Source organism: Lissotriton helveticus, chromosome 11 (genome assembly GCF_964261635.1).
Source record: "Lissotriton helveticus chromosome 11, aLisHel1.1, whole genome shotgun sequence".
Lineage (NCBI taxonomy): Eukaryota > Metazoa > Chordata > Amphibia > Caudata > Salamandridae > Lissotriton > Lissotriton helveticus.
The window spans coordinates 717,302,908-717,314,980 of record NC_136072.1 but is presented as its reverse complement, the minus strand read 5'-3'; the positions used below and the strand labels follow the sequence as shown (position 1 = coordinate 717,314,980).

Here is a 12,073-nt window from a genome sequence, read left to right as displayed (position 1 = left end):
CTTGTGGATGTAATGCGCTCAAGTCCGGTCGCGAGGACGCCCGCTGCTGATCTAAGACGGATCGAGCGCTTGGTATTTTTCGAGCGCACAGAGGGTGAAAGGCTGCATGCAGGATTGAAAATATGAGCAGTTCAGTTATTACGGAGTCTATCTTCACCTACTTAGGTTTTATCAAGGACTATTTTGATGGCAGATGGCATGCACCCACTGGGGTAAAACGAGGCGGAACTACAGGCTCCAGCATGCCCAGCAGCACTCACTAAACGGAGGCGGAGCCAGGTATACTTATCAAGGTGTTCCTAATCAGTATTGCCTCTGCATCTCCTAAGCCCGTGAGCAAGAACATTTCTGTTCGAAACGCGTTGGGTTTTAATATTTGTAAGAGAGACATTGCTTTGATACTGCACTGCCATTTCCTGCAATAAAGGCGTTAACTTCACTCTGAGGCTCCTCAAATGGGCGCTTTTTTCTTGTGGATGTAATGCGGCCAAGTCCGGTCGCGAGGACGCCCGCTGCTGATCTAAGGCGGATCGAGCGCTTGGTATTTTTCGAGTGCACAGAGGGTGAAAGGCTGCATGCAGGATTGAAAATACGAGCAGTTCAGTTATTACGGAGTCTATCTTCACCTACTTAGGTTTTATCAAGGACTATTTTGATGGCAGATGGCATGCACCCACTGGGGTAAAACGAGGCGGAACTACAGGCTCCAGCATGCCCAGCAGCACTCACTAAACGGAGGCGGAGCCAGGTATACTTATCAAGGCGTTCCTAATCAGTATTGCCTCTGCATCTCCTGAGCCCGTGAGCAAGAACATTTCTGTTCGAAACGCGTTGGGTTTTAATATTTGTAAGAGAGACATTGCTTTGATACTGCACTGCCATTTCCTGCAATAAAGGCGTTAACTTCACTCTGAGGCTCCTCAAATGGGCGCTTTTTTCTTGTGGATGTAATGCGGCCAAGTCCGGTCGCGAGGACGCCCGCTGCTGATCTAAGGCGGATCGAGCGCTTGGTATTTTTCGAGCGCACAGAGGGTGAAAGGCTGCATGCAGGATTGAAAATACGAGCAGTTCAGTTATTACGGAGTCTATCTTCACCTACTTAGGTTTTATCAAGGACTATTTTGATGGCAGATGGCATGCACCCACTGGGGTAAAACGAGGCGGAACTACAGGCTCCAGCATGCCCAGCAGCACTCACTAAACGGAGGCGGAGCCAGGTATACTTATCAAGGCGTTCCTAATCAGTATTGCCTCTGCATCTCCTGAGCCCGTGAGCAAGAAAATTTCTGTTCGAAACGCGTTGGGTTTTAATATTTGTAAGAGAGACATTGCTTTGATACTGCACTGCCATTTCCTGCAATAAAGGCGTTAACTTCACTCTGAGGCTCCTCAAATGGGCGCTTTTTTCTTGTGGATGTAATGCGGCCAAGTCCGGTCGCGAGGACGCCCGCTGCTGATCTAAGGCGGATCGAGCGCTTGGTATTTTTCGAGCGCACAGAGGGTGAAAGGCTGCATGCAGGATTGAAAATACGAGCAGTTCAGTTATTACGGAGTCTATCTTCACCTACTTAGGTTTTATCAAGGACTATTTTGATGGCAGATGGCATGCACCCACTGGGGTAAAACGAGGCGGAACTACAGGCTCCAGCATGCCCAGCAGCACTCACTAAACGGAGGCGGAGCCAGGTATACTTATCAAGGCGTTCCTAATCAGTATTGCCTCTGCATCTCCTGAGCCCGTGAGCAAGAACATTTCTGTTCGAAACGCGTTGGGTTTTAATATTTGTAAGAGAGACATTGCTTTGATACTGCACTGCCATTTCCTGCAATAAAGGCGTTAACTTCACTCTGAGGCTCCTCAAATGGGTGCTTTTTTCTTGTGGATGTAATGCGGCCAAGTCCGATCGCGAGGACGCCCGCTGCTGATCTAAGGCGGATCGAGCGCTTGGTATTTTTCGAGCGCACAGAGGGTGAAAGGCTGCATGCAGGATTGAAAATACGAGCAGTTCAGTTATTACGGAGTCTATCTTCACCTACTTAGGTTTTATCAAGGACTATTTTGATGGCAGATGGCATGCACCCACTGGGGTAAAACGAGGCGGAACTACAGGCTCCAGCATGCCCAGCAGCACTCACTAAACGGAGGCGGAGCCAGGTATACTTATCAAGGCGTTCCTAATCAGTATTGCCTCTGCATCTCCTGAGCCCGTGAGCAAGAACATTTCTGTTCGAAACGCGTTGGGTTTTAATATTTGTAAGAGAGACATTGCTTTGATACTGCACTGCCATTTCCTGCAATAAAGGCGTTAACTTCACTCTGAGGCTCCTCAAATGGGCGCTTTTTTCTTGTGGATGTAATGCGGCCAAGTCCGGTCGCGAGGACGCCCGCTGCTGATCTAAGGCGGATCGAGCGCTTGGTATTTTTCGAGCGCACAGAGGGTGAAAGGCTGCATGCAGGATTGAAAATACGAGCAGTTCAGTTATTACGGAGTCTATCTTCACCTACTTAGGTTTTATCAAGGACTATTTTGATGGCAGATGGCATGCACCCACTGGGGTAAAACGAGGCGGAACTACAGGCTCCAGCATGCCCAGCAGCACTCACTAAACGGAGGCGGAGCCAGGTATACTTATCAAGGCGTTCCTAATCAGTATTGCCTCTGCATCTCCTGAGCCCGTGAGCAAGAACATTTCTGTTCGAAACGCGTTGGGTTTTAATATTTGTAAGAGAGACATTGCTTTGATACTGCACTGCCATTTCCTGCAATAAAGGCGTTAACTTCACTCTGAGGCTCCTCAAATGGGCGCTTTTTTCTTGTGGATGTAATGCGGCCAAGTCCGGTCGCGAGGACGCCCGCTGCTGATCTAAGGCGGATCGAGCGCTTGGTATTTTTCGAGCGCACAGAGGGTGAAAGGCTGCATGCAGGATTGAAAATACGAGCAGTTCAGTTATTACGGAGTCTATCTTCACCTACTTAGGTTTTATCAAGGACTATTTTGATGGCAGATGGCATGCACCCACTGGGGTAAAACGAGGCGGAACTACAGGCTCCAGCATGCCCAGCAACACTCACTAAACGGAGGCGGAGCCAGGTATACTTATCAAGGCGTTCCTAATCAGTATTGCCTCTGCATCTCCTGAGCCCGTGAGCAAGAACATTTCTGTTCGAAACGCGTTGGGTTTTAATATTTGTAAGAGAGACATTGCTTTGATACTGCACTGCCATTTCCTGCAATAAAGGCGTTAACTTCACTCTGAGGCTCCTCAAATGGGCGCTTTTTTCTTGTGGATGTAATGCGGCCAAGTCCGGTCGCGAGGACGCCCGCTGCTGATCTAAGGCGGATCGAGCGCTTGGTATTTTTCGAGCGCACAGAGGGTGAAAGGTTGCATGCAGGATTGAAAATACGAGCAGTTCAGTTATTACGGAGTCTATCTTCACCTACTTAGGTTTTATCAAGGACTATTTTGATGGCAGATGGCATGCACCCACTGGGGTAAAACGAGGCGGAACTACAGGCTCCAGCATGCCCAGCAGCACTCACTAAACGGAGGCGGAGCCAGGTATACTTATCAAGGCGTTCCTAATCAGTATTGCCTCTGCATCTCCTGAGCCCGTGAGCAAGAACATTTCTGTTCGAAACGCGTTGGGTTTTAATATTTGTAAGAGAGACATTGCTTTGATACTGCACTGCCATTTCCTGCAATAAAGGCGTTAACTTCACTCTGAGGCTCCTCAAATGGGCGCTTTTTTCTTGTGGATGTAATGCGGCCAAGTCCGGTCGCGAGGACGCCCGCTGCTGATCTAAGGCGGATCGAGCGCTTGGTATTTTTCGAGCGCACAGAGGGTGAAAGGCTGCATGCAGGATTGAAAATACGAGCAGTTCAGTTATTACGGAGTCTATCTTCACCTACTTAGGTTTTATCAAGGACTATTTTGATGGCAGATGGCATGCACCCACTGGGGTAAAACGAGGCGGAACTACAGGCTCCAGCATGCCCAGCAGCACTCACTAAACGGAGGCGGAGCCAGGTATACTTATCAAGGCGTTCCTAATCAGTATTGCCTCTGCATCTCCTGAGCCCGTGAGCAAGAACATTTCTGTTCGAAACGCGTTGGGTTTTAATATTTGTAAGAGAGACATTGCTTTGATACTGCACTGCCATTTCCTGCAATAAAGGCGTTAACTTCACTCTGAGGCTCCTCAAATGGGTGCTTTTTTCTTGTGGATGTAATGCGGCCAAGTCCGATCGCGAGGACGCCCGCTGCTGATCTAAGGCGGATCGAGCGCTTGGTATTTTTCGAGCGCACAGAGGGTGAAAGGCTGCATGCAGGATTGAAAATACGAGCAGTTCAGTTATTACGGAGTCTATCTTCACCTACTTAGGTTTTATCAAGGACTATTTTGATGGCAGATGGCATGCACCCACTGGGGTAAAACGAGGCGGAACTACAGGCTCCAGCATGCCCAGCAGCACTCACTAAACGGAGGCGGAGCCAGGTATACTTATCAAGGCGTTCCTAATCAGTATTGCCTCTGCATCTCCTGAGCCCGTGAGCAAGAACATTTCTGTTCGAAACGCGTTGGGTTTTAATATTTGTAAGAGAGACATTGCTTTGATACTGCACTGCCATTTCCTGCAATAAAGGCGTTAACTTCACTCTGAGGCTCCTCAAATGGGCGCTTTTTTCTTGTGGATGTAATGCGGCCAAGTCCGGTCGCGAGGACGCCCGCTGCTGATCTAAGGCGGATCGAGCGCTTGGTATTTTTCGAGCGCACAGAGGGTGAAAGGCTGCATGCAGGATTGAAAATACGAGCAGTTCAGTTATTACGGAGTCTATCTTCACCTACTTAGGTTTTATCAAGGACTATTTTGATGGCAGATGGCATGCACCCACTGGGGTAAAACGAGGCGGAACTACAGGCTCCAGCATGCCCAGCAGCACTCACTAAACGGAGGCGGAGCCAGGTATACTTATCAAGGCGTTCCTAATCAGTATTGCCTCTGCATCTCCTGAGCCCGTGAGCAAGAATATTTCTGTTCGAAACGCGTTGGGTTTTAATATTTGTAAGAGAGACATTGCTTTGATACTGCACTGCCATTTCCTGCAATAAAGGCGTTAACTTCACTCTGAGGCTCCTCAAATGGGCGCTTTTTTCTTGTGGATGTAATGCGGCCAAGTCCGGTGGCGAGGACGCCCGCTGCTGATCTAAGGCGGATCAAGCGCTTGGTATTTTTCGAGCGCACAGAGGGTGAAAGGCTGCATGCAGGATTGAAAATACGAGCAGTTCAGTTATTACGGAGTCTATCTTCACCTACTTAGGTTTTATCAAGGACTATTTTGATGGCAGATGGCATGCACCCACTGGGGTAAAACGAGGCGGAACTACAGGCTCCAGCATGCCCAGCAGCACTCACTAAACGGAGGCGGAGCCAGGTATACTTATCAAGGCGTTCCTAATCAGTATTGCCTCTGCATCTCCTGAGCCCGTGAGCAAGAACATTTCTGTTCGAAACGCGTTGGGTTTTAATATTTGTAAGAGAGACATTGCTTTGATACTGCACTGCCATTTCCTGCAATAAAGGCGTTAACTTCACTCTGAGGCTCCTCAAATGGGCGCTTTTTTCTTGTGGATGTAATGCGGCCAAGTCCGGTCGCGAGGACGCCCGCTGCTGATCTAAGGCGGATCGAGCGCTTGGTATTTTTCGAGCGCACAGAGGGTGAAAGGTTGCATGCAGGATTGAAAATACGAGCAGTTCAGTTATTACGGAGTCTATCTTCACCTACTTAGGTTTTATCAAGGACTATTTTGATGGCAGATGGCATGCACCCACTGGGGTAAAACGAGGCGGAACTACAGGCTCCAGCATGCCCAGCAGCACTCACTAAACGGAGGCAGAGCCAGGTATACTTATCAAGGCGTTCCTAATCGGTATTGCCTCTGCATCTCCTGAGCCCGTGAGCAAGAACATTTCTGTTTGAAACGCGTTGGGTTTTAATATTTGTAAGAGAGACATTGCTTTGATACTGCACTGCCATTTCCTGCAATAAAGGCGTTAACTTCACTCTGAGGCTCCTCAAATGGGCGCTTTTTTCTTGTGGATGTAATGCGGCCAAGTCCGGTCGCGAGGACGCCCGCTGCTGATCTAAGGCGGATCGAGCGCTTGGCATTTTTCGAGCGCACAGAGGGTGAAAGGCTGCATGCAGGATTGAAAATACGAGCAGTTCAGTTATTACGGAGTCTATCTTCACCTACTTAGGTTTTATCAAGGACTATTTTGATGGCAGATGGCATGCACCCACTGGGGTAAAACGAGGCGGAACTACAGGCTCCAGCATGCCCAGCAGCACTCACTAAACGGAGGCGGAGCCAGGTATACTTATCAAGGCGTTCCTAATCAGTATTGCCTCTGCATCTCCTGAGCCCGTGAGCAAGAACATTTCTGTTCGAAACGCGTTGGGTTTTAATATTTGTAAGAGAGACATTGCTTTGATACTGCACTGCCATTTCCTGCAATAAAGGCGTTAACTTCACTCTGAGGCTCCTCAAATGGGCGCTTTTTTCTTGTGGATATATATATATATATATATATATATATATATATATATATATATATATATATATTTCTTTTCACTGATGTCATCGCCTAGTACTGTAGTCATGGGAGCCAATGCTGTTTATGCCTTGGGGATGGGGGATGGGGGTGGGGGTAGGGAACGTTTTGCCTTGGGGATGCTCGTACAGAATCTCCACGGTAACTGAAACTCTAGGAATCATAGAGGGTAAGGGCCGGGCTATTGTAATCAACAAACGTGTCCATCTGCACTGCGAGCATTGGTATAGTCTAGAAATCCGTTTTTTGCTACATACTTTCTAGGTTTGGCCTCGTGAATGCGTCATGCATTCCTATCAAATGTATTTTAGATTGAAAAGCATAAGATTTGGAAAGGGGCCAGCAAGTGGAATTTCCTGCTTTGCAACTAGTGAAGGGAAGAGAAATGTGCAAATGCCCTGCTTCTGGAATCGAGTTTTGACTGTGCACCATCCTGATGTTGCATCTGCTATTTTTATTGGTCTTGCTCGGAGGAAAAAAGGTCTAAAAAACAAAGCTTAGAAAGCTGTAAAATATCTGTAGTCTACAAAATTCATGTAGTGCAATATATAGTAGAAACAATGCTTCCTGATGGTAAATACATGATGATTAATTATAGCCCAGTGCTAATTGTTTCCTTTATTTGGCAAATATTCTGATACAAATATATAAAACAAGACAGACACTACATACTTTACTAGAACAAAATTGAAAAAATAAAATTCTGGTTAACTATGATTTCACAACTTCGACACTGATGGAGGAAATACAAAATGCAGATATTTGAATTCCTGGAAATGTGAAAAGGGGACGTGTTTCCGCTATAGTTGCATTTTCAATGTTACATTTGTAAAGCTCAAACATATGGGGGTGGGGGGCTAGGGTTGGCAGGGGGGGCTTCTCCTTGACCATCAATTTGCAATGGAATGAATGTCAAGTCAGTGAACGACTTGGTCATTGGTAGAGCGCACACTGAGGTCCAAACCTCTTTCGGTCTCCATTTATCTAGAAACTGGAGTACATAATATGAATAAATTTCTTAACAGGCACCTCTTTATTAGTTCATTTTAGACCTGAAGGAAATCAAAAGGAGTTCTAAAATATGGCTGCCAGAGAAAGCAAAGCGGGAAAGATCCTTTACAACAAAACTTTTACCACGCAGTACCTTTACAACGCAGGTATTACAACGCAAGTCGTTACAACGACTTGCGAAAGAGGGCGCAGTAGGATAGGGAATAGTTTAATTTACAATCCAAAACCTTCCCTACTATCCACGGGGACTGGAGTTGGAATAGTAAATTAAACTATCCACTATCCAGCGCCCCCCAACGCAAGTCGTTGTAACGACTTGCGTTGTAATACCTGCTTTGTAAAGGCATGCGTGGTAAAAGCATGCGTTGTAACGACATACATCCAAGCAAAGCCATCCTCTATGGTCTGCTGGGGTCACAATACAATACTGGCAAATAAGGATGTAATGTTTGACTATTTCAGTGGCGTTTATGGGTAGAAGGCTCTCTGTAGCAGGTGCAAATCCTGTGAAGAAGTGTGGGAAGGTAGCCAATGAAGAAATAGTCGGGAAGTGGAGACTTCTTAGATTGCAGATCAAGCATAAAGTCACCTTCCATGATGGATCCTTGATTTCAGTGCATTGACAATGGTTTTAAAAAGACTGATGAATGGGCACTGGGGAGAAGGCGAGCTCCTGGGAGCCCCCTCAGCAGAGTAACCTGGCCTGAGAGCTCCTAAGTGGGGCCTCTCCGTGTACTTTACAGGGGGGGGGGGCTCACGTTTTGTTGCGCCACTGTACCAAATGTTTTAGTTAGAGGTAGAGTGTTTAAGTAACAACCTTAACAAGGGTAAGGAATTGGAGATACGAGTGAAATAAGATTTTCAAATGGTGTATCTGGCAAAATAGCATTAGAAGGAAACCTGATAGGGGAATGATAGGAAGTAGAGAAGGCATTTATGTGATAAGTGACCAAATAGAACATCAATGGTCAGCACAAAACTGTAAACGTGTATGACTATACATGTTTCATAGTTTGCACTGACAAGCGATCTATAAGCAAAGATGCAGCTATGAATACAAACCAGAAAAAACATTCTCTAATCTCTTAGCAATTTTATCTGTGACGTTGTGTAGATGGGCGAATGAGGAAATGCAAGAATGAGTCAAAGACCAGATGGATGAATGAGTTCATGGTGGATGAATTGGTGATTGAGTGGGTGACTGGGTTAGAGGTGGTATGGATGGAGGCTAGAAAGGTTACAACAGTCTTTCAGGCTGAGAATTCAAAGAGTATTTTTGGTAATTCTAAGCATAACTACAGGACAAGTATTACACCAGGAGTGAGAGCCACTGAGTGCATGAGGCCAAAAAATATCAATAATTGAGAGAGAAGGACAGGAATAGAGATGGGAGGGAACAAAGTGAAAATTAGCAGTATAGGTAAACAGCAAAGGCGAGTCAGTGGCAGCCTGCCGTGCTTGGAAAGGAGCAGTGGTACGCAAGACCCAAGTTTCACATGTGTTATGGGTGAAAGCAGATGAGATGGGGAATGAGGCTGACCTGAGGTGAGTGGTGGAAGATGTGTGGAATGTAAGTCAATGGACAGGTAGTAAGGGTTTGCTAGATCATTTAATACTCAGGATGAAAGAAGGGGTAGAACAAAGTAGTCAAGTGACGATGATACCAGTTGCACAGGCTCATACCACATTGCTACTTCTGATTCTACCTCTGCTAGCAGCACACCTGCAGACTCAATTTAAAGATGAACAAAGTGACGTATATAGGATGCCAACTCATATGCAGACTCAAAAAATCAATTTTCAATGAAATAACTACTAAAAATTCCACATGTCACATAACTTTCACAACACCCAATGGTTTTAATGTACACTTACATACTTACGAATGTTGATCACAAAACACAAGGACTAATGGCGGCAGACATCTTGACCTTCACAACAAACAATGGATTACGGAAACAGACCCATTAAACCTTTTTCTGTGCAATGTGAATTGATGGCATGCATTCTACAAAAACTCTTCTGATATTGTCAGACATAGGTAAACCACACACCCACACAGCACAATCATCTTAGAGCTCCTCGCTAGCCACACACTTGCCACACCCTGCATGTCTCACACTTATTTATATAGTAAATAAATGTAACTTATTTTGAAATCCAACAGTAATAGACTTTCCCAGTTGTTCCTCAATCCACCTTCTTAAATCCTTGCTCACATCACCATGGCATTCGCATTACCTCGGCTGCCAAGTAAAACGTACCTATCTATAAACAGCACACATCAGGACTCTAACCCAGCCTTTCTTAACACATTACACAGCAACCTTTCTAATTGACCCCATGCATACTTAGATAATCTTAACAAAATGTTGCATTCTGTCATGGATGAACATTGCCCACTCAAATCGCCCAACGCCCCTAGAATCGCAATTCAGTCATGGATATCCCTGAATATCAATGCCTTCAATGTGGAAATTATATTATTCTCACTTTGCACCCTATTTCCTGAGTGCAATGATCAGATGCTGCTTCTATTAATGTTAAAAGCTATGGCTACTCAAATCTTTTTCTTTTGTCTCTCACTCCTTTGCTATAAATTAAACTGCCAAAAGGTCATCTACCTTTGCAGAAGCAATCCTTTCTCTCACGATCATTTAATCTAAGACAGAAATGCTCTTCTTCCGAGCACCTTTGCCTCTGAGCTCATGAACGGCCCCTCTTCATTACAGTGAGAAGCCTCGGGAGGTTTTCTGACTCACAGATGAAACTAAACTTATGTTTGCTATACAAGAACCTCTGGGGGTGCTGCTGGATAACTGCTGATTAACATTAAAAAGAATCAGCTTCCCTTGTGGATTCAACACCTCCTAAAAAAAAAATAAACACTCATAAATTGACAAACATGATGGATTACATCAGCAATGTGCAATTTGATCGCCCTAAAACAGTACTCTCCCCAGCAACAAAGCAAAACGCTTGGTAATCAAGGGTTACGCAACCTTCTATGGCACAAGTACACCCCCATTTACTCTCTCGAAGCATAATGGCTCATTGCCAGTACTGGTCCAATCTAAACTCCCTACCCTAGTTATCAAAGTAGTGAAATGGCATAGCCCCCATACCTTGAAAATACCCTCATCCAGCATTCGCCCAAAATATCTCTGACAACCTATCTACTCACAGAACCGTACATCCTTTCCCTCACTACCAATCCAACTTTTGTTAATTGCAACTTCATTACACTTTTGCTCATTCTGTTTCCTTGGCTAGCTCCAGTAGAACACCCCGACCTTGAATAGGGGGCTATTCACTCCTTAGCCATCTTAAAATCAACCTTCAAATGCCTTCTAACTCAAGAATCTCATTAACACAACGTTTTAGCATGCTTGTCCAACCTCATTGCTCAAATAACTCTTTAATAATACATTTCATACCCATGCATTTATGTTTTAGGTTCAACTAGAAAATGCTTGGAATAACCTCAACGTCCTTCCTCCCACACAGCAAAATCTACAATTCATACATTAATTTCATACATCTGTATAAGTTTACCAGTTTACTACGTAGCAACTCTTCTCTTGCACAGTTTATCTGTTCAAAATACTGCAACACAAGTTTAAAAGCAAAATACAACTTTTGGGATCTAACATGTACATTTGCCACTCATGACCAATTTTAAAATAAAACTTGTATATGTATATTTCTGGGAAAGTACAGCTCAGGTTCGTCAAATGGTCCCACAGTCATTTACGACTGAAACATGTTTTTCATATGGATTAACAGATCTACACATAAATGCACCATTAATGTTACAACTGCCCTCAGAAACAGACACAGTCACAAACATCTGAGAACAGACCAGTAGGTCTGAGTACAACTTCACAACTTTCATTACATTCCAAACGTCTCCACATAAATGCAGAGACTTCTATAACATGCTATGTGACCCTTCGCATACACAGTCATGACACTCATATGTCCAGGTAAAGCCATTGCATACAGAAGTGCACAAAGGTCTGCCACGCAGACACCATCGCCGTGCTGCCATCATATACTAGGTGCTGTCATCATTTGTCCAGGTACAGTCTTAGCCATCCCAGGAACAACAACCACTACAGAGCTAGGCGTGACAGATAGTGCACAGCCAAGAACAGCAGCTATGCCACGAACAGAACAACAGACAGCCAGAAGCAACAGATATATGACTATCAACAGTGAACAACAGCCACACATCCAGAAACAAAAGCAATCATGCCTCCAGGAACAAGAGCCACCAGGCAGTTGGGAGCAACAACTATCACATAACAAGCTAAAGCGATAATGAGACATACAGGCATTATATATTAAATTACAGCTGGAATCCAGTCTGATCACTGGCTCCCTTGTTATCTTTTCTGAAGTCCATTGTGACAGATGTACAGGGTTTCGGGTTCCTAGGTGGAA

At 45.1% G+C, this 12,073-nt stretch overlaps 1 protein-coding gene across 2 annotated transcripts in view; it reads right to left on the bottom strand.

Moving 5' to 3' along the window:
* LOC144791811 (CD5 antigen-like) overlaps positions 1 to 12,073 on the bottom strand; it is an 855,436-nt gene that overhangs the window by 795,417 nt on the left and 47,946 nt on the right. The window lies entirely within an intron of this gene.